The sequence below is a fragment of the Ctenopharyngodon idella genome, chromosome 18 (assembly GCF_019924925.1).
Source record: "Ctenopharyngodon idella isolate HZGC_01 chromosome 18, HZGC01, whole genome shotgun sequence".
NCBI lineage: Eukaryota > Metazoa > Chordata > Actinopteri > Cypriniformes > Xenocyprididae > Ctenopharyngodon > Ctenopharyngodon idella.
Window position 1 is genome coordinate 13144814 of NC_067237.1, and position 22255 is coordinate 13167068.

At 39.4% G+C, this 22255-nt stretch overlaps 1 protein-coding gene across 5 annotated transcripts in view; it reads left to right on the top strand.

The window, feature by feature from the left end:
* gas8 (growth arrest-specific 8) overlaps positions 1-22255 on the top strand; it is a 122114-nt gene that overhangs the window by 15553 nt on the left and 84306 nt on the right. The gene's annotated exons all lie outside the window — the stretch shown is intronic.

Consider the following 22255-nt stretch of genomic DNA (forward strand, 5'->3'; position numbering starts at 1 on the left):
GGATTTAAATAAAGATCTTGACAGGCGGTGGCTCTATGAGTCTACTAATGACTTTGGCTGCTTTGGCCGTCTATCTATTATTCAGCTTCCGTGATGGCTCTCACAGGTTCTGCCTTTACGTGAACTGAAAAAACAAACACAGCAGAAAAGCAAACAGAACAGAATAGGATGGATGCAATTAAATGAGAAATAGAGCAGTAACAAATAGGAAGGAATAGAAGTAGAATAGCAATAAAATAAAACAAGAAGGGCTAGAGGGGAGAAGTGAAACTTAAACTTCCTACCACAGCGGGGTTTATGACGGGGCCGGGCGAGGGCACTGTTGCGTCATAAAACCTAGAGGGATGGTATGCTTAGGAGAAAAAGGGGTTTGACCAACACTTTTGATTGGAGAATATCAAATATTCTGTGGCTTTCACTGAGCAAAGGGACTGTATGTCCTCAATCTCAGCCTGGGGTGATTTGTGATTGCTCAGACGAGAACTCAGTGGCAGGGCAACCTCTCCTAGACGTTCCAACACTTGACTGCCGTGTCTGTCGGCACCCTGTACCTTTTGCACTGCGATGCAACCTCTCAAACAGGGACTTTCAGCCCAATTGCGTGTTTGGGCAAGGTGTTTGTGCCAACGGCCAGATTGACAGGCCAAAATTGATTTTTTTCCAACCCCAGAGTCTGACCCCGCAGGCAGTTACTCAAAGGGCGGTTCTGTCTTGCAGAAACAGGGAAATTAAACAAAATTGCCTTTGTTGTCAACCTGCACTCGTTGCCTCCCTGCACCTGACACACCCAACCTGCTGATGTCCCTGCGTGTTGCCCAGGGTACGAGGTCAGACGTGACCGAGGTTCACACACAGCCAGTGAGAGATCCACCAGGCTAGTTTACTCCGCTCACTGGAACTCACTGGAACAACCGTCAACTCCCCACAGATCGCTAGAGGGCCCTATTTGCAAATACACAAGTGGTCAAGTAAACACAACTTAATTGTACATTTAAATCTCAATTTAAATCTTGTTTAAACTAAATTTAAATAATCAAGTGTGTAGGACAAAAGAATGGGGCTCTAAAATGACAGTCAGAATGAACTAGCTAAACTAGAACAGAAATAAACGAAAGGGTGAAGTAAAACAAAATAATTCAGATGCACCTGATTCAAATTTGAATTAAACTCTGTTTAATTGAATTTAAACAAGTGCATAGAATGACAGAATGGGAAAAAGAGGAGCAAGCCTTCCCTATTTGAGAATTCCCGAGGGGGAGTGCTTCTTGATGAGCAAAATGCCAACTGATTGACACTACTTAATTTTAAATTTCAATTAAATGTTGTTTAATTAAATTTAAAAATAAGTGCATAAAATAAGGGAAGCTTGGGTGTGAGGATGAGGGTGTGAGGACACAAATGGAATAACTGAAATAAAATAAAGTAGAATAAAATAAAATAAAATAGAGTAACTCTGTGAACACAAAAAAAGAAATAAGGAAAAGGAAAAACACACAGAGGGGAGGGAATTGACTTATCTGGGAGTGTCCACCAGGGGGAGCACTTTCAGAAAGTGAATTCTGTTGTTGGAAGGGAAACTTAATTTAAATTAAAAAATCTAAACGTATTTAAATCAAATTTAAATCAGTAAACCACATTCCAAAAACAAAAATGATTGAGAAGGATAATCATCAAAACAAATTACTTCTACACCCCAAGCAGATTAGAGCAACAAAAGATAATTTGGAAACAATTCAGATCAACATATGGAGAGCAGCGTTAACTCAGAACGTCCACGCGATGGCGTCAATGAGTCCTCACGACAATGAAGTAGGGAGGGGTGCCACACCTGAACAGACTGCTCTCTGGCGTCTGGTCAGAGTTACTGCATCCACCTTCTTGAATTCGTGATATTTTTAAATTAGCGTTTATGGCTGATTTACTGCACTTATCACGGATACAAACTTTTTAGAATCTCGGCGGATTCTTTGGTGCCAGTTCCCTGGACACTAATATGCAACTTTTAATCACGGGTACAAACTTTAGAATCTCGACGGATTCCCTGGGTACCGGTTCACTGGATACTAATATGCACTCCTTATTGCGAGTACACAACTTTGGGAATCAGTCCCCTTTTTTTGTGCAAACTTAGTGCACACGAATGTAACGTTTGCGGGATTCCTTCGCCGCTGTTACGGGTCACGCTGGATCAGCACGTGGACCAAAGCTCCAAATTTTTACACATCAATCGATAAATCAGATAGACTGTTTTCCGACTAGATCTGTAACGGTCACATGGTTGGTTAGCTACACCAATGACGTCATCAAGGAGCATACACGCTATTTTGAATTATTGGACGACACAGTAATTCAAATTTAATAGCGGTACAAATATGAGGCCTTCTAAGAGATAAGGGAGAAACTCGTCCCAAAATCTTCTTTCAAAAAAATACGCTGGATACGATTCAATTCGTTTATTCAAGCGGAAATTAATATTAAACTGTATATTGCAAAAAGATTGTCGCCCTTTGCAGATACGAGTTTGAAATATTAATTGGACTGCAGTTTACTTTACGGTCAACAATTAACTACAGTGTTTTTAGGCACAAATAGCAGCTTGTTAAAGTTTTTTTAGAATGAGGGACGTGTTGTCGGCTCACTCAATAAGGCGCGCATATACACATTAAATCACACAAAATTATTCTGGGTCGCTCATACACCAAGAACCAAGTTTAAAACGTTGCTCACGTTCTCCACCAAATAATCTGTAGCAATTGTACAGTTATTAATTTATGGGTGAAATATGAATATAATAAATCATAAAGCTTTATGATTAATTATGAGACATATGTCGACCCAAGAGGGAATTGAGTACATATATGTGAATCAATTACAACGAACCATAATTAATTACATATATGGTCAGTTGTAATTTAATAGTTGTTTTAGAGAAACTATATCCCAGTTTGTCCAGCAAACTGTTAAGTTTTCACAGACTATTATAAAGGAAATGTTATCCTCTGGCCACGAGGATAAATTCCTATGATAGCATCAAACGTAAAGCGATTGTGCTAGATCGAAAACGTTAAAGTGACCTGTTTTTTGTTGAATGAACAAAAGAAACAATCGAACATGAATAATGTGTTTAATATATGAAAACTACTACTACAGAGGATATACGGCTATACACAGGGCAGATACATATATACAGAAGTGAAAGTAAAGAAAGGGAAAGAGAGAAGAGAGGTGGCAACTTACTAACAGTCCTTTGCTAACAGTCCTGAGAGCCAGCACAGAAATCAGTTTCATTATCTAAGATTCAGAAACGGTACTTGCATCAGTTTGCTTGCTGAGTTTCGGTTCAGTGCTGCTGCAGTTCATTGGCTTCTTCCGTTTCCGCGGGAGGGTTTGAACTGAGGACATGAAAGTTATTTTCGCCGGAGAGATGGTGGTCCCGAGAGATGAGCGCGATGGAAGCGCGTCGCTGTGACGTCCGGGAGAGACGTGCGTGAGAGGGCGAGAGGTGATTCAGGGCAATCGGGAGAACACACAGGAAAATCCTGGTGCTCCTCTTTTATGGAAAACCAAACTAACACACCTCTTTGGCTGGATGGCCAATAGATGCGTGCCAGTGTTTGGCGGGCAAAGTTTCCTTTGTCTTGTCTCCTAGCTGAATTTGCATAATTTATGGGTATCAGATCGGATAGTACTTTCTTCACAGTACCATTAAACAAATAGAACAATGCATTTGTCAGCAATGCGACATACATTAGTGAATAAGACATGGAAAGAGCTTTAAAACGAGACCAAACTTGCCATAAGAAAAGCATATAAAAGAAGTTATAGTTTACAGTCAAATGTAACCATAAGAAATGACACTAGTACCACTACAATCCTAGCTAAGCTTATACAGTGGGAATAACTATATGCAATTTGATAATACAACGGCGGTTACATTTATATATAATTATATATCTTACACATACAGTCTTCAATGCATGTTTGTGTGTCTGTGTGTGTCTGTGTGTGTGTGTGGTGTGTTGGAATGTGATCTGGCACTTAGTCCACATGAGGGGCCCTTTGATGTCCCAAGAGCTAGGAAATGGGGTTCTCTGTTTAACCTCAGAGGGTCCATGAAAATGCCAAAGTGCTCGTCTTTCTCAGACCGGCCGGAGCCGATGTGAGATTTACAAACACAGTTCAGCAGGCTAAAAGCGTTCTGAAATTTCCAAAGTTGATTGACTACGCCGGATCTATCCAGACGCTACAACATGCACCCAAATAATCCATTTGTAATCGGATTGATGGCCCAATCGGATTGAAAAACGTTCATGTAAACGCCTTAATAGATCCGATTGAGCTCGATCCGAATGAAATTTCGATGAAAAATAACGATATGCTCTGTTGGTGTCACGTCCATGGTTGTCTCCGCAAGTGTGATTGACACGACGTCACACGCAGAGCGTGTGCGCAAAAGTTTTAACCGGATTGTATATAAAACACATATAAACAGATATTTGAATCAGATTACAATGTTTAGAGAGTACATGTAAACAGATCTGCAATCGGATTCAATTAGTTCGGATTGATGAAAATTGGTACATGTAAACATAGCCATTGATGCACGTGGGGAGTGAAGGCTGGCCTGTGTGGTCCGATCCAACAGACGAGCTACTGTAGCTCAGATTGCTCAAGAAGTTAATGCTGGATCTGATAGAAAGGTGTCAGAATACACAGTGCATCGCAGTTTGTTGCGTATGGGGCTGCATAGCCGCAGACCAGCCAGGGTGCCCATGCTGACTCCTGTCCACCGCCGAAAGCACCAACAGTGGGCATCTTAGGCCATTTTTTGTGTACAAAAGCTTCCAGCTCAGTGGTATTCTTTGGTTTCCGTGCTGACACTGCTTTCTTCCAATCTCAAGGAAAGATTTTCAAGGAAATTTAAATCTGAAGGCTGAGCAGGCCACTCAAGAATAATCCAGGACCAATCCCGGTCCCACTTTATATTAAGTGGCCTTAACAACTATGTACTTACATGACAAATTAAGCATTTGATACAATGTACTATGTACCTGCATGTATTTACATTGTACTTACATTTAAAGTACCTGCATGATCTATCTGTAGTTACAGTAGTGCAATATTGTAACTACAATTGTAACTACTCTGCAGTTTCTGTGAATTTTTTGGGGGGGGTATGTTTTTATATGTGTAAAGCATTATTGTTCATGCCTTCTGCAATGTGCTTAAATATGAGTATGAGGGTGGATACTTATTACTCAAACCATTTCATAGTCAAGCTATGGATGGAACAAATGTTTGCAAAATACACCAGAATACACCAATGTATATTCAAGTCGTTTCATTTAGCACATTATGGCTCCCCAGGATTCACTAAGTTTGATTTTATTTTATTGTGCAACTCGCATACTGGTAAAAGACAACGTGCAAATACCATCTTAGAAAAAGGGTTTACACACTTTACAAGGTCTCATTTGTTAGCATTATGGTTAATGCATTAAGTAACATGAACTAACAATGAACAATATATTTGTACAGCATGTATTAATCTTAATGTTAGTTAATAAAAATTTTCTTGTTCATGTTAGTTCACAGAGCATTAACTAATGTTATCAGATACAACTTTTGATCTTAAAAATGTATTGGTAAATGCTGAGATTAACATTAACTAAGCTTAATAAATGCTGTAGAAGTATTGTTAATTGTTAGTTCATGTTAACTAATGCAGTTAACAAGTGAAACCTTATTGTAAAGTGTTACCAGAAAGGGTCTGGAACATGTGTTGATACCCAGGAACTAATGTGTACTTACACTGAAAATACACACAAACTGACCACTTAAAATAAAGTGAGGAACCTGTGTTCATACCCAGGAACTAATGTGTGAAAATACACAAAATTGTATTACTGTAATGAGGAGGCGGAAGCCGTGTTGGAATCCATGTGCTGAAGTTTATTAGGAACAGTCCAAAAGGAGCGTGAAGCCAGGCAAAGGGTCAAAACCACAAAAACAGTCCCACAACAGGTCAAGGGGTAATCCAAAGGCAGGTGTCAAAAAGGCAGGCAAGATGGTCAAACACAAAAGCAATCCAAACAGGCAGCCAAGTCAAAAATGGAAATCCAATAATCAGTAATCAGAGAAAGCAGGCAAATGGTCATACACAAGGTAAACAGACAGTAGATACAAAACGCTTGGTAAGGCAGTAGAACTGGCAATACTTCGCAAGGCCTGTTTGGTCATGCCATGCTTAAAATGTCTGCCAAACAGGAAGTGACTGTAGACTGAGCAGAGGGAGTGGCACACAGTCAGAATTCAGGCGAGGGCTCCCTCTGCTGGTGTGGCATTACAGAACCCCTCCTGGCACTCTACGTGGACGTCCCCGTGGTCGTGGTGCTGGTCGATCGGGTCTGGCTCGATGAAAGTCCTCAATGAGAGATGGGTCCAGGATGTCGTGGGCACCCATGATCTCTCCTCAGGTCCATAACCTTCCCAGTCCACCAAGTATTGGAGCTGATCTCCTCTACATCTTGAATCCAGCAACTTGTTCACCTTGTAAGCTGGTGAACCATCTACATCCAGTGGTGGTGGTAGCTCTTGGTTTTCGGCATTGGGGTCAGCATCCGGGTGGATGGTTTTAAGGAGTGAGACATGGAAGGACGGAGAGATACGATAATTAACAGGAAGCTCAAGTTGGTATGTGACATCATTAATCTGTCTGAGAATCTTGAATGGGCCAACATACCTGGGACTGAGCTTCCTGCTCGGTAGCCACAGCTTAAGGTCCCTCGTAGAGAGCCAGACCCGCTGTCCTGGTTGGTAGGGAGGGTGTGGACGTCGTCGTCTGTTGGCCTGGAACTCCTGTGTTCTGACGGCTCTCTGTAGACGGACATGGGCACTGTCCCACACCCTCTCACTACGCCTGATCCAGTCGTCCACAGCGGGGACTGACGAGGGCTTGCCAGACCACGGGAACAAGGGGGGTTGGTATCTCAAGACGCATTGGAAGGGAGTCATGCCAGTGGAAGAGTGAGTCAAGGAGTTTTGGGCATACTCAGCCCAAGGGAGGAATTCTGTCCAGCGGTGTTGTTTACGACTGCAATAGCTTCTAAGGTACCTGCTGATCTCCTGGTTTAGGCGTTCTACTTGTCCATTTGATTGTGGGTGGTAACCTGAAGTGAGGCTTATATTGATATCCAGGTGCCTGCAGAAGGCTTTCCAGACCTGAGATGTGAATTGGGTTCCCCTGTCAGTGACAATGTCATCTGGTATGCCATAGACCCGAAAGACATGATGAAACAGGGCTTGTGCTGTCTCCATGGCTGTAGGAAGACCTTTTAAGGGAACCAAACGGCAGGACTTAGAGAAGCGATCAATGATTACCAGTATAGCCGTGAAAACATTTGAGAGGGGCAGGTCAGTGACGAAGTCTATGGACAAGTGTGACCAGGGACGTTGTGGAGTTGGCAGTGGTTGGAGGAGGCCCGAGGGCAACTCCTTGGGGGTCTTGGATTGTGCACAGACATGGCAAGATTTAACATAGGTTGCAACGTCTTTAGTCATTGATGGCCACCAGAAGGAGTTTTGTAACAGGCGGAGGGTACGGGAAATTCCAGGGTGACCTGAGCTTAGAGGTGTGTGGACCCATTGCATGACTCGTAGACAAAGAGCTTGTGGTACATAATGTTTGTTTGGGGGACTGTTGGCAGGTTTTCCTTTTAAAAGTGATGTCAATGGAGAAGCAATCTGACTGTAGTTTCTAATGAAGCGTCTGTAGAAGTTCGCGAAGCCTAGGAACTAGGGATGCACCGATCCGATATTCAGATTGGGTATCGGCTCCGATACTGCCATTTTTGCCGGATCGGGTATCGGCCGGACGGGACCGATCCAAATCCAATACTGTGCGTATCAGTATATGGCTGAAATACATTGTCTGTGTTATTGTTAGGCTCCACAAAAGGCACAAAAACATTAAAAAGCACCAGAAAGTTTCTGTGCACTATATTCCAAGTGTTCTGACGCCATTCCATAGTTTAATTTGAGGTACAGATAAATATTTAAGTCGTTAAATTAAAGTTCACGTAAATGCCTCCCTCCGCTACGGCTGTCAGTCATTCTCAATTCAGCATTCAAACTGCGTGTCGTGTTCGGTTACAACAGTCAACACAATGAAACTCTCTCCAAGATGAATCAGTGTTTCTATTATTATACTTCATCTGTAGATAACGATACTGGTAATACAATACGCATCAGTATATCTTCACTTTGTGCTTTGAACTTTTCAATGCGAAGCACTGCCACTTGTCTGCCACCTGATGTCACCTGATGGAGTTTGGGTTCTTTGCCGCTGTCGCCTCTGGCTTGCTTAGTTGGACACTTGACATTTGACTTGACATTTGATATTCAACAGTGCTTTGATCTGCCTGCATTGACACTATTCTTTAAGAGCTGCTGTGCAGCCAAATAATGTACCAGTTATCAATGTAAAGCTGCTTTGACACAATCTACATTGTAAAAAGTGCTATATAAATAAAGGTGACTTGACTTGACACTGCCGCTGCGCGCTGTGACTCCATGATGCTTCAAGCGCATCATTCTGCACACGGGATGCGCATAGCGCTTTGTGCCGCTCTGTATGGGAGCCGTTCATATTTTTGCGTAATGAAAGATTGTTAATAGCATTTTTTTTGTTCTGTCCTATCTATCATATGTTGCTGCCTCATTAAAAAAAAAAACTCCGCTATAAAGTTAAAAGAAATGTCTTTTAATTTTATAGTATAGCCTATATTTGTATATAAATATATTTAGTTTATGTTATATGACTCAAACATTCATGAAAAACAAGCCATGAGTCATGGATGAAGGAATCAGCTGGACTCCTGTTTATTTTGAATGTCTACCGAGCTAGTGAAGCTATTGGTTTATTTACAGTTGTTACACTAGACTTTTGATATATGAGGTTGCGTTAGACTTTCGCCATCATTTTGACGGACAGGATCGTAAAAATATCGTCATAATTATTACCATGCATCATTTTCATTTTTATATTTTAATGATAAGACATTTAATAGCTTCTGATTTCGTCCACATTTTCATATTTATTCACAAACTTATAGGATAAACAAATTGGTTATGCATTTATTTATATTATGAAAAGAAAGTATTATGGAAAGAAAGGTAAAGACTGTGTCATCTTGAACACTTTTTGAGGATCGTGAGTGAACGCGATCATCTCTTCCTCTTTACTACTTTACAGAAGGAAATAAACATGAATGAAAATCAAAAAATATGTTGAAAGTTGCAGTAGCTTACTGAAATCTGTATCACGTCAGTTCAATCAGTGTTGCAAACAATGTCACGTATATACCTCAGAAATTTGTTGACCATAAACTTATAGTCAGCAGCAAGAAAAATAAAACGAACTATTTAAAACAAAATTAAATGGATTAGAAACTTAATTATGTAAGTATAAGTATTATAATATATAATAAAATATAATCAAACGCATTGTTTTCATTTTATTCTGGAGACTGAACTCGCGCTCTGCTGCCACACTGGAGCGCACTCACCACCAACTGGACAGGGGTGGGAATTACAGTTAGCCTCAGTAATCTGTCAAAATGACGGACAGGCTGCAGATTTTTTCCATCACTGCTAAAAAAAATTCCATCAATGATGGAAAATTTTCGGTTAACGCGACCTTTGAGATTATATATATATATATATATATATATATATATATATATATATACGTCACACTACCGCCGGTGACACTCCATGACCGTGGTGGTGCGGTTGTCATGCCGACCGTCACAGCCCTAAGTGAGGCATACAGTTTATTAGGCAATTTAGCACTTTTTTTATTATTACTTGAATATCGGATCGGTATCGGCCGACACTGAATTCCAGGTATCGGATCGGTATCGGAAGCAAAAAAAGCCGGATCGGTGCATCCCTACTAGGAACCTCTGTAATTCCTTTATCGTAGTAGGTTGGGGCCATTCAGTGACTGCTTGAACCTTGGATTCATCCATCTTAACACCTTGATGGCTGATTTTATATCCCAAGAAGGTTGTTTGTTTAACATGGAACTCGCACTTTTCAGCCTTGACATACAGCTGGCTCTCCAGAAGACGGGTGAGCACTGTCTTGACATGACTAATGTGGTCAGCTTCTGACTTGGAATATATTAGAATGTCATCTATGTAGGCCACTACATACTGGTTCAAGAGATCACAAAAAAATTTAATTGATGAAGGACTGAAAGATGCACGTGCGTTAGCCAGTCCATAGGGCATGACCAGATACTCATAGTGCCCCCTAGTGGTGAGGAAGGCAGTCTTCCATTCATCCCCTTCACGAATTCTGATCAAGATGTAAGCACTTCTGAGATCAAGTTTTGTATAGATCTTGGCTTCACGTAGCTGTTCTAGGGCTGCAGGAACCAGTGGAAGGGGGTAACGGAACTTGACTGTGACATTATTCAGTTCTCTGTAGTCAATACATGGGCATAAGCTTCCATCCTTTTTTTCTACAAAGAAAAACCGTGCAGCAGCTGGAGATGTCGAGGGGCGGATAAACCCATCGTCCTTGGCCTCTTATATATATACTCCTCCATAGCCTGGGTTTCACTACGTGATAGAGGATACACTTTACTTTTAGGGGGCATGGCATTGGGCAACAGGTCAATGGCGCAGTCCCATGGTCAATGAGGTGGAAGTTGTGTGGCTTTAGCTTTACTAAACACTTCGGTCAGGTCATTATAACAGGCTGGAATCTTCGTGGTTTGCTTGGTATCTGGGCTTTCAATGCTTGTAGTGAGACATGGTTGGGTTACGGTGGAGTGCATGCAATGGGCTAGGCAAAATTCAGACCAATGAGTCAGTTCACCATAATGCCAGGAGATAACTGGATCATGGATAGATAACCAGGGAAAGCCAAGGATTATTTCATGTCGGGGTGAGTCAATGACATAGAGAGATATGGCCTCTTGATGGAACAATCCAATATGAAGTGTAAGGGGTTGTGTCTGTTGGGTGATTCCATCTCCTATGGGTGCGTCGTTAACAGCACTGATCTTGATAGGTGGTGTGCACGGTTGAGTCGGAATGTTGAATTTAGTGATGAGGTCTTTATGAATAAGGTTCAGGGCTGCTCCAGAGTCAATCAGCACTGTTCAGTCAATAGAAATATTTTCAGTAGTCAGCCGAACAGGAAAGGTAAGTGACTTGATAGGGAGGAGAGAAAATTGTTCAATATTTACCCGGGTAGTATTCTTGGTTTTTCGGGCCTTGTGAGGGCATTCCATGCTGTGGTGGCCTGCTTCACCGCAGTAATAGCAGAGGTTGAGCTGTCGCCATCGAATTCTCTCCTCCTCAGAGAGCCTGGAGAACCCCAGTTGCATAGGTTCCTGACTTGGCCTTGATTCAGGTAGTGAAGTGAGCTGAGGAACATGGTGAAGCTGATGTGTGGTAGGAGTGCTTGACGGTGACCATCGAGCCGATCTCCTCTTGGGAGCATTTCTCATTAAGTTATAAATTCTGATTGCAAGTGTCACATACTCAGAAAATGAAGAATTCTCATCCTTGCAGGCCAGTTCAGTTTGTAGATCAGCATTGAGACTTTGTTGAAACACAGCCTTCAATGAAACATCGTTCCACCTACTCTGAGCTGCGAGCATTCTGAATTCAATGGCCTACTCTGCAGCGGTACGGTTACCCTGAGACATTTGAAGTAGTTGTGCTGATATATCCCTGCCCCCAGCGGGATATTCAAACACATCTCGTAGCTGATGAATAAAGTAATCATAGGAAGTTCTAAACATCAAATCAGCCTCCCAAACCGCTGCAGCCCAATCGATCGCTTTCCCAGAGAGTAGTGTCATCAGAAAAGCACATTTTTTCCCATCAGAATTAAACTTGTCCCTCTGGTTATCAAAAAAATCTCCACCTGGCGAATAAACCCTCTGCACTGTTCAGCAGAACCGTCAAACTTATCAGGCATAGCAAAGCTTTCCGTTTGCGGCGTGGGTGGAGGAAGCGATCGAATGTAGTGGGTCAGGTATTCGTTGGCAGACTGGAGCTTGTCAAGCTGTTCCTGGTAACCTTTCAGCACTTCACTTTGATAAGCAAATGCCGCTTGAAGCTCAGAAACTTCTGCTGGATTCATCAGTGGCAAAGTATTCTGTAATGAGGAGGCGGAAGCCGTGTTGGAATCCATGTGCTGAAGTTTATTAGGAACAGTCTAAAAGGAACGTGAAGCCAGGCACAGGGTCAAAACCACAAAAACAGTCCCACAACAGGTCAAGGGGTAATCCAAAGGCAGGTGTCAAAAAGGCAGGCAAGATGGTCAAACACAAAAGCAATCCAAACAGGCAGCCAAGTCAAAAATGGAAATCCAATAATCAGTAATCAGAGAAAGCAGGCAAATGGTCATACACAAGGTAAACAGACAGTAGATACAAAATGCCGGTAAGGCAGTAGAACTGGCAATACTTCGCAAGGCCTGTTTGGTCATGCCATGCTTAAAATCATGCCATGCTTAAAAAAGGTGTTCAGGTCACACAAGTGTAGCGTCTGTGTAGGATAAACTCCGTTAAAGTGTTACCTTCTTGATCTTTTGTTTGTAAATCTCACATTGGCTCCGGCCTGGCTGACATTAACAGCTCACTTGACACATTTTATGGCCGCATCAATGGATCCCCGATTCTCTCCCTTGTGACTTCAGACGATCATGGTCAACTTACAGATCGAATTACCGTGAGCCATACGGCCACATTCCAGACGTCGTCAAACTCCAATACATGTATGCGCACACACAGAGTAACATACCAGGACTCTCTTTAAGTCACATTCATTAAAATATTATTAAAATGTAATCCTGTAAGCCTGTATTCCAGTTTTAATCATGTATTTAATATTAAGTTACGACTATAGTTGTGTGAATTATACCCCAAACCTTTATATGCGAGTGTAAGATTGTATCTGTCTTTATGTCTTTTGCACCCTGGCATGTTTGGTCTTAAACGAATTCTGTCAGGATGCTTTAATTAACTATGCATGTTCTGCTACGATACCATGCATTAGTCTATTTCTAAGGTCTTTTGGAGTAAAAGTTACCAATTCTGAAACCATCATAAATTATGCAAAGTGAGCCGCAAGGCAAGACAAAGATAACTTTTCCCTCCTAAAAATCCACGCTGGACATTGGCTGTTCACCCAAGGAGGCGTTTTGGGCTTGTTTGTCTTTAAAAAAGACAACCACACGCATGTTCCCTTTGTCTCTCGATTGTCTCTCAATTGTCCCTCACCATTTCACGCTCGTCTCTCCCGGATGTCTCGGCAACCGCGCTTCCATCATGTGCTCCTCTTCTTCGGGACGACCATCTTTTTGGCACAAGTTTTCCTGTGTCAAGCCTTCTTCATCCGTCGCTCGAAGTCTTCACTCTTCATTGCCTAGGAGACGGACTCTTTCTTCTTTATTTTCCGGTTATCTTACTCTTAAGTTAAACCCTTGTTTGAAAATCCCGCCGAAAAACCCTTTCTCGGAAAAGGACCAATCGCTCCAGCCGCACAAACTGAAACTCCTGCAGAAACACGAAACAACCACAGCACCTGAACCTATGCAAGTATAGAACCATTCTTTTCGAAGCGTTTTAAGCTCGATGTGTAAGCGGAGTTTCCTTGCTGGCTCTCAAAGGTTTTAACTGTTCGTAATTTGCCATTTCTTTGATCACCTCTGTTTTCTTGACTTTACTTTCGTTTTCTATATATGTGTATTATTTGTGTATATTTAGCCGTATAGCCTCTGTATCCGTAGTTTCATATATTAAATACATTATATTCATGCTCGATTGTTTCTGCTGCTTATTCAGAAAACAAGTCACTTCTACATTTCAATTCTGCAACACTGCTTTACGCTTTAATGCTATAATAGGAAGTTATTCTCGTGGCCAGAGAATAACATTTCTTTTATAATAGTCTATGAGAAATCCCATAGTTTGCTGGACAAACTAGGATAGTTTTCTAAACAACTATTAAACTAGAACTAATCATATATGTAATTAATTATAATCTGTTGTAATTAATTCACAATATATGTGCATAATTCCCTCTTTGGTCGATCTATATTATAGTTAATCATAACGCGTTATTATATATATTTCACCCATGATTTGAGCTAATTGATTAAATACCTGTAATTCGCTATACAAGGTTTCACTTATCTTCGAACAATTTTCTTTATATATATTTTAATAAAGGAAACCATTAAATAAAAGGCATAAAATACCCCAAACAATCAAATTAAACCAGAAATAAACATTGGGCTTTAGCGACACATGTTCCACACTTTATTTTTGTTTATTATTGTTGTTTTTGTATATTTTCAGTGTAAGTACACATTAGTTCCTGGGTTCCTGGGTACACATGTTCCAGAACCTTTCTGGTAACACGTTACAATAAGGTTTCATTTGTTAACTGCTTGGTATTTGCATGTTGTCTTTTACAGTATGCGAGTTGCACAGTAAAATAAAATCAAACTTAGTGAATCCCGGGGGGCCATAATGTGCTAAATTAGATGACTGAATATACATTGGTGTATTCTGGTGTATTTTGCAAACATTTGTTCCATCCATAGCTTGACTATGAAATGGTTTGAATAATAAATATCCACCCTCATACTCTTATTTAAGCACGTTGCGGTAGGCATGAACAATAATGCTTTACACATGTAAAAACATAAAACTGCCCCCCAAAAAATTCACAGAAACTGCAGAGTAGTTACAATTGTAGTTACAATATTGCAATTATGGTGTGTACTTACAAATGTAAGTACACTACTGTAACTACAGATAGATCATGCCGGTACTTTAAATGTAAGTACAATGTAAATACATGCAGATACATAGTTAGTACATTGTATCAAATGCTTAATTTGCCATGTAAGTACATAGTTGTTAAGGCCACTTAATATAAAGTGGGACCCCAATCCCTGAACCAAGCTGTTTTGGTTGTATACTTGGGATCATTGTACTGCTGGAAAGTCTAATGAATCAGTAAAGCTTCAGTTTTACACACTGTATGCATCAAACTTTTGGCCAAAATGGCCTGATGCCTCAAAGAATCCATGACGCTGTTCATATGGTAAAAAATTTCATTTACTGCAGCAGCAAAACACCCCTATAACAAGACTGACCCACCTCCATGTTTGATCATGGGGATGGTGTTCTTATGGTCATAAGTCTTGCTTTTTTTTGTGCCAGACATACTGCTTATCCATGGATACAAAAAGTTCCAATTTGGTCTCATCACTCCATAAAACATTCTTCCAGAACTTCACAGGCCTATCCAAATTCTTTTAGCATATATTTATGTCAGCCTTTTCTCTTGTTCAAGAGCGTCATTCGCCAAGGTGTCCAGGCATGAAGTCAATGCTTGTTTAGTGTTCTTATAGTCTGCATTGAAGTGTTATTTTCCTCATTTCACCAGGTCATCTTGCAAGTCTTTGGCAGTAAATTGATTTCGTAACGCTTTACAATAAGGTTCATTAGTTAACATTAGTTAACTACATTAGTTAACATGTAACTAATAATGAAATGCACTTATACAGCATTTATTAATCTTTAATGTTAATTTCAACATTTACTAATACATTATTAAAATCTTGTTAACATTAGTTAATGCACTGTTAATGCATGAACAAACAATGAACAACTGTATTTTCATTAACTAACATTAACAAAGATTAGTAAATACAGTAACAAATGTATTGCTCATGGTTAGTTCATGTTAGTTAATACATTAACTAATGTTTAACTAATGAACCTTATTGTAAAGTGTTACAATCGATTTTTTTATTTTTTATTTTTTTATTTTTTTTCCTCCTCAGCTGCTCTGATCAAACATCTTGTTCCCCTTAATAAAATTGTGCTTTTTATTTCATGCCCTGGAAGGTTTGCTATGGTACTATACATTTTTAATTTACAAACAATGACTTCCGGTTTTGCCATGTAGTGGAGAGACGCGTGGTGTCAGTGCTCCGACTTAAAATTCACAATTATTTTTCATAACACTATATTGTGGGCTGGTTCGTTTTCTTCGCGCTACTTTTGGACTTGGTTACCTGTTCCTAATGAGTAAAGGTACACGAGCTGGCGGTAAAAACAACCCTCAAAGCAAAGCGCCTCATCCTGGGCAAGAAAGCGGCAAGATGTCGGACGGCGCTTCAAACCCGCTAACAACTGACACATTGGTGAGCGAACTTGACAAACTGAGAAGAAACATGACTGGCGAACTCACGGCGCTGCTGAATTCGTCGTTGGAGTCCATTCACTCGTCCATTGCCTCTATTGGGTCTACCTTGGCGACTCAAGCGACTACCATCACTGATATGGAAACTAGTTTATCCGATCACAGCAACAGGATTACTCATCTCGAACAGGAGGTCTCTACACTTCAGTCGAAGTTGGTGTTGGCAATGGAGGAGAATGTTGCTTTAAGAGCTAACGTGGAAGATCTCGTCTCGCGGTCCAAACGGCAGAATATTCGGGTGGTTGGTCTTCCGGAGGATATCGAGGGAAAGCATGTCAGGCAGTTTATGACAGATTTATTCGCCGAGGTTGTCGGCGATGCCCTTCCCGCCCCACCAGAGCTTGACAGAGCCCATCGGAGCCTGAGACCCAAACCCCGCCAAGGTCAAAATTCCCGTCCGATTATAGTGAGATTTCACCATTACATTGAGAAGGAGACCGTGCTCAAATGGGCGAAATCGTCCAAAGAAATTACATTCAAGGGTCACAGGATCAAATTCTACAAGGACTTCTGTACTTCGGTGGCTAATAGGAGAGATTTGTTCAACAACATCAAGGGCCTGTTGTACAAACGCGGTGTTCGTTGTATGACGCACTTCGTGTGTCATACAATGGTACAGAGTACTACTTCGACTCTCCTGATGCTACAGAAAAATTCTACCATCAAAACTTTGCAGAGTAACTTTACGGGCTGCGTTGAAGATAAGGAGAGACTCCTTTCTTTCTCTTTCCTTCTTTTTTTTTTTTTTTAATTTATTTTTTTTATTATACCCGTGAGTAAATGCTTTATGCTCTGAACACTTAATGTACAGGGTTTTTTTTCTCTCCCTTTCACTGATTAATATATATACAACAATTTCAATGTTTATTGTAATTTTTACAATATTTATTTATTTATTTATTTTTATTTTTTTTTTTTTTGAGTGCTTGATAGTCATAGATAGTCTTTCAGTATTCACTCACTAATTTAGTCCTCAGGTTTTTGCTCGACTCACCTCCTCTTTCTTGCCAGACTTATAGTTACTTGCTTCACCTTGTATACTCGTTTTGCACATTTCCTGAACTGCATCCTGTCTATTCTTTATCAAGAGATCTTGTCTTATTGGTGTTAAATTCTTTAAGTTTGTTGGAGTCAACTCCACTACTTAATTGGTTGTGATTAAGTTTTTCTGGCGACTCGCCATGTCTAAGTGGACGAGTATCAGAAGGGACTTTCTTTTGTTGTTTCTGAAAATATTTGTGTTTTTGTTCTCTATGTTCTGCCCATGTTCGAGGGTTGTGTTTGATGGAGGATTCTTTTGTCTTATTTGCTTTTTAATTTTGTTTATCACACATGTTAACTGGCTTCAGGTTAAAATAACATTGTTTTTTTTTTCTTTTTTCCCCAATTTAGTTCATTATGTTCTCCTTGGCAGTTTTATGAATAAGCCCCCTGTTAACTCAAAGGGGTAAGGGTTGGGCACAATATTAGAATCATTAAATGGAATGTACGTGGATTAGGTGGCCAAATGAAATGTTCCAGAGTTTTCTCTCATCTAAAAACACTGTCCTCTGATATTATATTTCTCCAGGAGACGCATTTGCGTACGAGTGATCATATCAGACTGCGTAAACAATGGATTGGTCAAGTGTATCACTCTAGTTTTAATAACAAATCCAGAGCTACTGCAATTTTAATACATAAAAGAGTCATGTTCCTAGCAGGGCAAGTAATCTCAGATCCTGAAGGACGCTTTGTAATTGTCGGTGGTGTTCTTTTCCATACCCCTGTAGTTTTAGTAAACGTAAATGCCCCTAATTGGGATAACCCTACTTTTATGTCCATGCTTTTCTCAAAAATCCCAAATCTCGATACCCATCACCTTATTTTTGGAGGGGACCTCAACTGTGTTATCGATAATAATCTTGATATATCTGTAACTAAATCTACATCATCTTCCACTATGTCCAGGTCTTTAATTTCACTGACAAACCAAATAGGCTGTGTAGACCCCTGGCGCTTTTTCCATCCTTCTGATAAAGTATTTTCGTTTTACTTTAGTGTGCACCATGTTTACTCTCGGATTGATAACTTCTTCCTTGACAAAGCCCCACTTCAGTTATTTCTTCAGATTACTCAGCCATTGTTATTTCCGATCATGCCCCACATATGTTAGATGTTTCCTTTTTGCCTGCTTTTAAGAGCTGACCTCAGTGGAAATTTGAAGTTTGCCAGAACTGATTTCTGTGAATTTTTATCCAAAAATATTGACTTTTTCATTGAGACTAACAAAACTGAATCAGTCTCTGCTTCTCTTTTATAGGAGACATTTAAAGCGTTTATTCATGGCAGAATAATTTCTTTTAGTGCTCACTTAGCTAAGATTAGGAAATCTCATCAACGAGAGCTTATCCGTTCAATTTTAGAGGTGTTCAGTATTCAGTATTCCAGCGATCCCAAACCCGATCTTAAGTTGAAACGTTTGAAGTTGCAAACTGAATTTGATTTGCTTTCAACAAATAAAGCAGAATATTTACTTAAAAGAACTAAAGCCACCTATTATGAACATGGGGACAGAGCAGGCCATCTTCTTGCCTCCCATCTTAAACACCAGTCCGCATCCCGCTTTATTACACAGATTTATGATAACCATTCTAATAAGCTTGTTACTGACCCTCAAAAAATTAACTCTGTCTTTTCCTCCTTTTATTCCAGTCTTTATGCTTCTCAACCTCCTTCTGATGCTTCCTTAATGGAGTCTTTCCTACATAATTTAAATATACCTACTATTAATACATTAACACAGGAGACATTAGATGAACCTCTCAGATTAAATGAAATCACCACTTGCATCGGTCTCATGCAGTGTAACAAGGCTCCAGGGCCTGATGGCTTCCCCTTTTTATAAGAAATTCTCAGTGCAGTTAGCCGCCTTATTGTTCGATATGTACAAGGAGTCGTTTGAGCACGGTTTTCTCCCAGCCTCATTAAATCAATCTATCTCCCTTCTATTAAAAAAAAAATAAAGACCCAACTTTATGCAGTAGCTATAGACCTATCAGTTTATTGAATGCTGACGTAAAAATTTTAGCAAAGGTGCTGGCAAAGCACATAGATGCGTGTCTTCCCGATATTATATCTGAGGATCAGACTGGGTTTATTAGGGGACGTCAGATGTCATCTAATATCCGGCGTTTGCTAAACATTTTTTTTAGTCCATCTCTTTCTACTAAGTCTGAAATGATCATTTCCCTTGATGCTGAAAAAGCATTTGACTGTGTTGAATGGAATTATTTATTCACTGCATTAAAAAAAAATTGGCATTGGGCACAATATTATTTCACGGATTCACCTCTTATACTCTGCTCCCTCTGCAAGTGATAAAACTAATGCTGATAGTTCAACATTCTTTCCCCTCTCCCGCGGGACACGGCAGGGTTGCCCTCTGTCTCCCCTGCTCTTTGCTTTAGCCATCGAGCCACTTTCTATCGCCTTAAAAACATCTCCGTCTATATGTGGGATTCACAGGGGCGGCACGGAACATCGGGTTTCTCTATATTCTGATGACTTGTTGTTGTATGTTGAAGATCCAGTCGGCTGTGCGAATGAGATTATGCACTTGCTTGACACCTTTGGCTCTTTTTCAGGTTACAAATTAAACTTTACAAAAAGCGAATGTTTCCCCATAAATGATATGGCTAAGAAAATTTCTAAAAGCGCCCTACCCTTTCATTTCTCTCCTGCAGGGTTTCGATATTTAGGTGTAAACATTTCACACCCTTTCAGTTCTCTCTTTAAGAATAACTTCACAAATTTGGTTGATCAAATTAAGCTTGATTTAAAACAATGGGACAGCCTGACCCTTTCTCTTGTAGGAAGAGTGGAGACCATTAAAATACCATTAAAATTAATGTTTTGCCATGACTTTTATTTCTCTTTCAGTCTCTCCCTCTTTTTCTACCTAATTCTTTTTTTTTAAATGTTTAGATAAAATTATCTCTTCGTTCATTTGGGCAGGTAAGATTCCTAAGGTTAATAGATCTATCCTTCAACAAAACAAATGTGACGGAGGTCTAGCCCTGCCAAATTTTCTTTTTTATTACTGGTCCGCTAATGTTTCTAAGATTTTTTTATGGTGTAATGCACCTGAGGTCAACTGTTGTACTCTAGAAGCTGCTACTTGCCTTTCTTCTTCCCTCCCTGCACTAGTCTTTGCTCCTTTGTCTCTGCGTCCCTCTAGTTATACTAAAAATCCCATTGTGTTATCAACATTAAAAATTTGGAAACAATTTCAACAACATTTTCGGTTGGAGTTACAAACAATGCTGCCAACTGTGTCTCTATGAACTTTTAGCGTTTTGGAAATGTTCTTGTATCCATAGCCTTCTTTTCTTATAGTCTGTGAGATCTCTTTTGTCTTGGCCATATTTGCTAACTTCAGCAAATGCATGGGCTAAATGTATGCATGTGTCACATCTAAAGCTAATTGTCATTATAGAGTTTTCAAAGGCTTAATTGTGTTCTAACAGTTTTGTACCCTACCATACTAGTAAGTTATTTAAAAAACAGCAATGTTACATGTGTCATTATTTAATTATTACATTATTATTATTACTATTGTTATTTTATCATCATCATTATTATTATTATTATTATTATTACTGTTATTATTATTGATTTTACTGTTGCCGTCATCAAAATATTATCATCACCATCTTTATTATTGCTATTGTTATTGTTATTATTATTATTATTATTATTATTGTTATTAATGTTATTATAGTATTATTGATATTACTGTTGCCATCATCACAAAATATTATCACCATCTTTAGTATTAGTATTACTATTGATATTATTATTATTATTATTGATATAAATGTTGTTATTATTATTATTGATATTACTATTGCCGTCAATACAAATTATTATCATCATCACCATCTTTAGTATTACTATTATTATTACTGTTATTATTATTGATATAACTGTTGCCGTCATCACAAAACATCATATTAATATTATATCATATTAAAATATTATTTTGAACACTAACATTATGTTCTTGCTCTAGCCATGTAATAAATGCACGTCCCTGGATGAACAATGTTTTCTAAGCTTATTTGAGTCAACTGCTCAGGAAATGTTCATGGTATGACAATGACCCATTGCAGGGTTGGCACCCCATCATACCACCCCCCCTCCCCTCCATTTGCATCTTGTATCAGGGCTCCAGACTGCGACTAAATGGTCGCATTTTGCGATCATTTTTCCTGGCGGTGCGATCAAAATTTTATCAAAAATGGTAAACGTAATTAAAACATGACAAAACTGAGCCACTGAGTCATTTGTGCTTCACAGACCGTTTATCAGCAGAAAGTCAAGTCAAGTCATCTTCATTTATATAGCACTTTTCACAATACAGATTGTTTCAAAGCAGCTTCACAATGAGAATAGGAAAATTAATGGACAGAGATTGTTTTGGCTTTACAGCAGCTCTAAGGACATATTATTATCGAGCTAAAGTAGGTTTTTGGTTGAATCACTTCCGTTGTAAAAATTAATTATTAACTTAGAGGCCACCTTTCCTACTCTAATATTATCATATTTAATTGTTATTTTTAATCTGATGACCAAAACATTATTTGTTCATCCTTCATAGATTACATAGTTTCAACATGTAGGAAAACTCACACTTATTTAAACATAAAAAAAAGACATGAAATTCCATTGTAACCAGTAGGTGGCTGCCATTTCCACTCCCTAATATATATTTTCAATCGTTTTGCTTTTGAATTATTATTAAAACATTATGAATGATAATGCTACCCTCAAATGTTAATCTAGAGCCTTGCAAACTATAAATAAAACTGCACATTGTAATTTCTGTAAGTATATTTATTACCAAGGCATTTGTCAGTGATACAGTCAAAATGGGGGAATATGTGAATAACTGCGCTTCAGGTCGA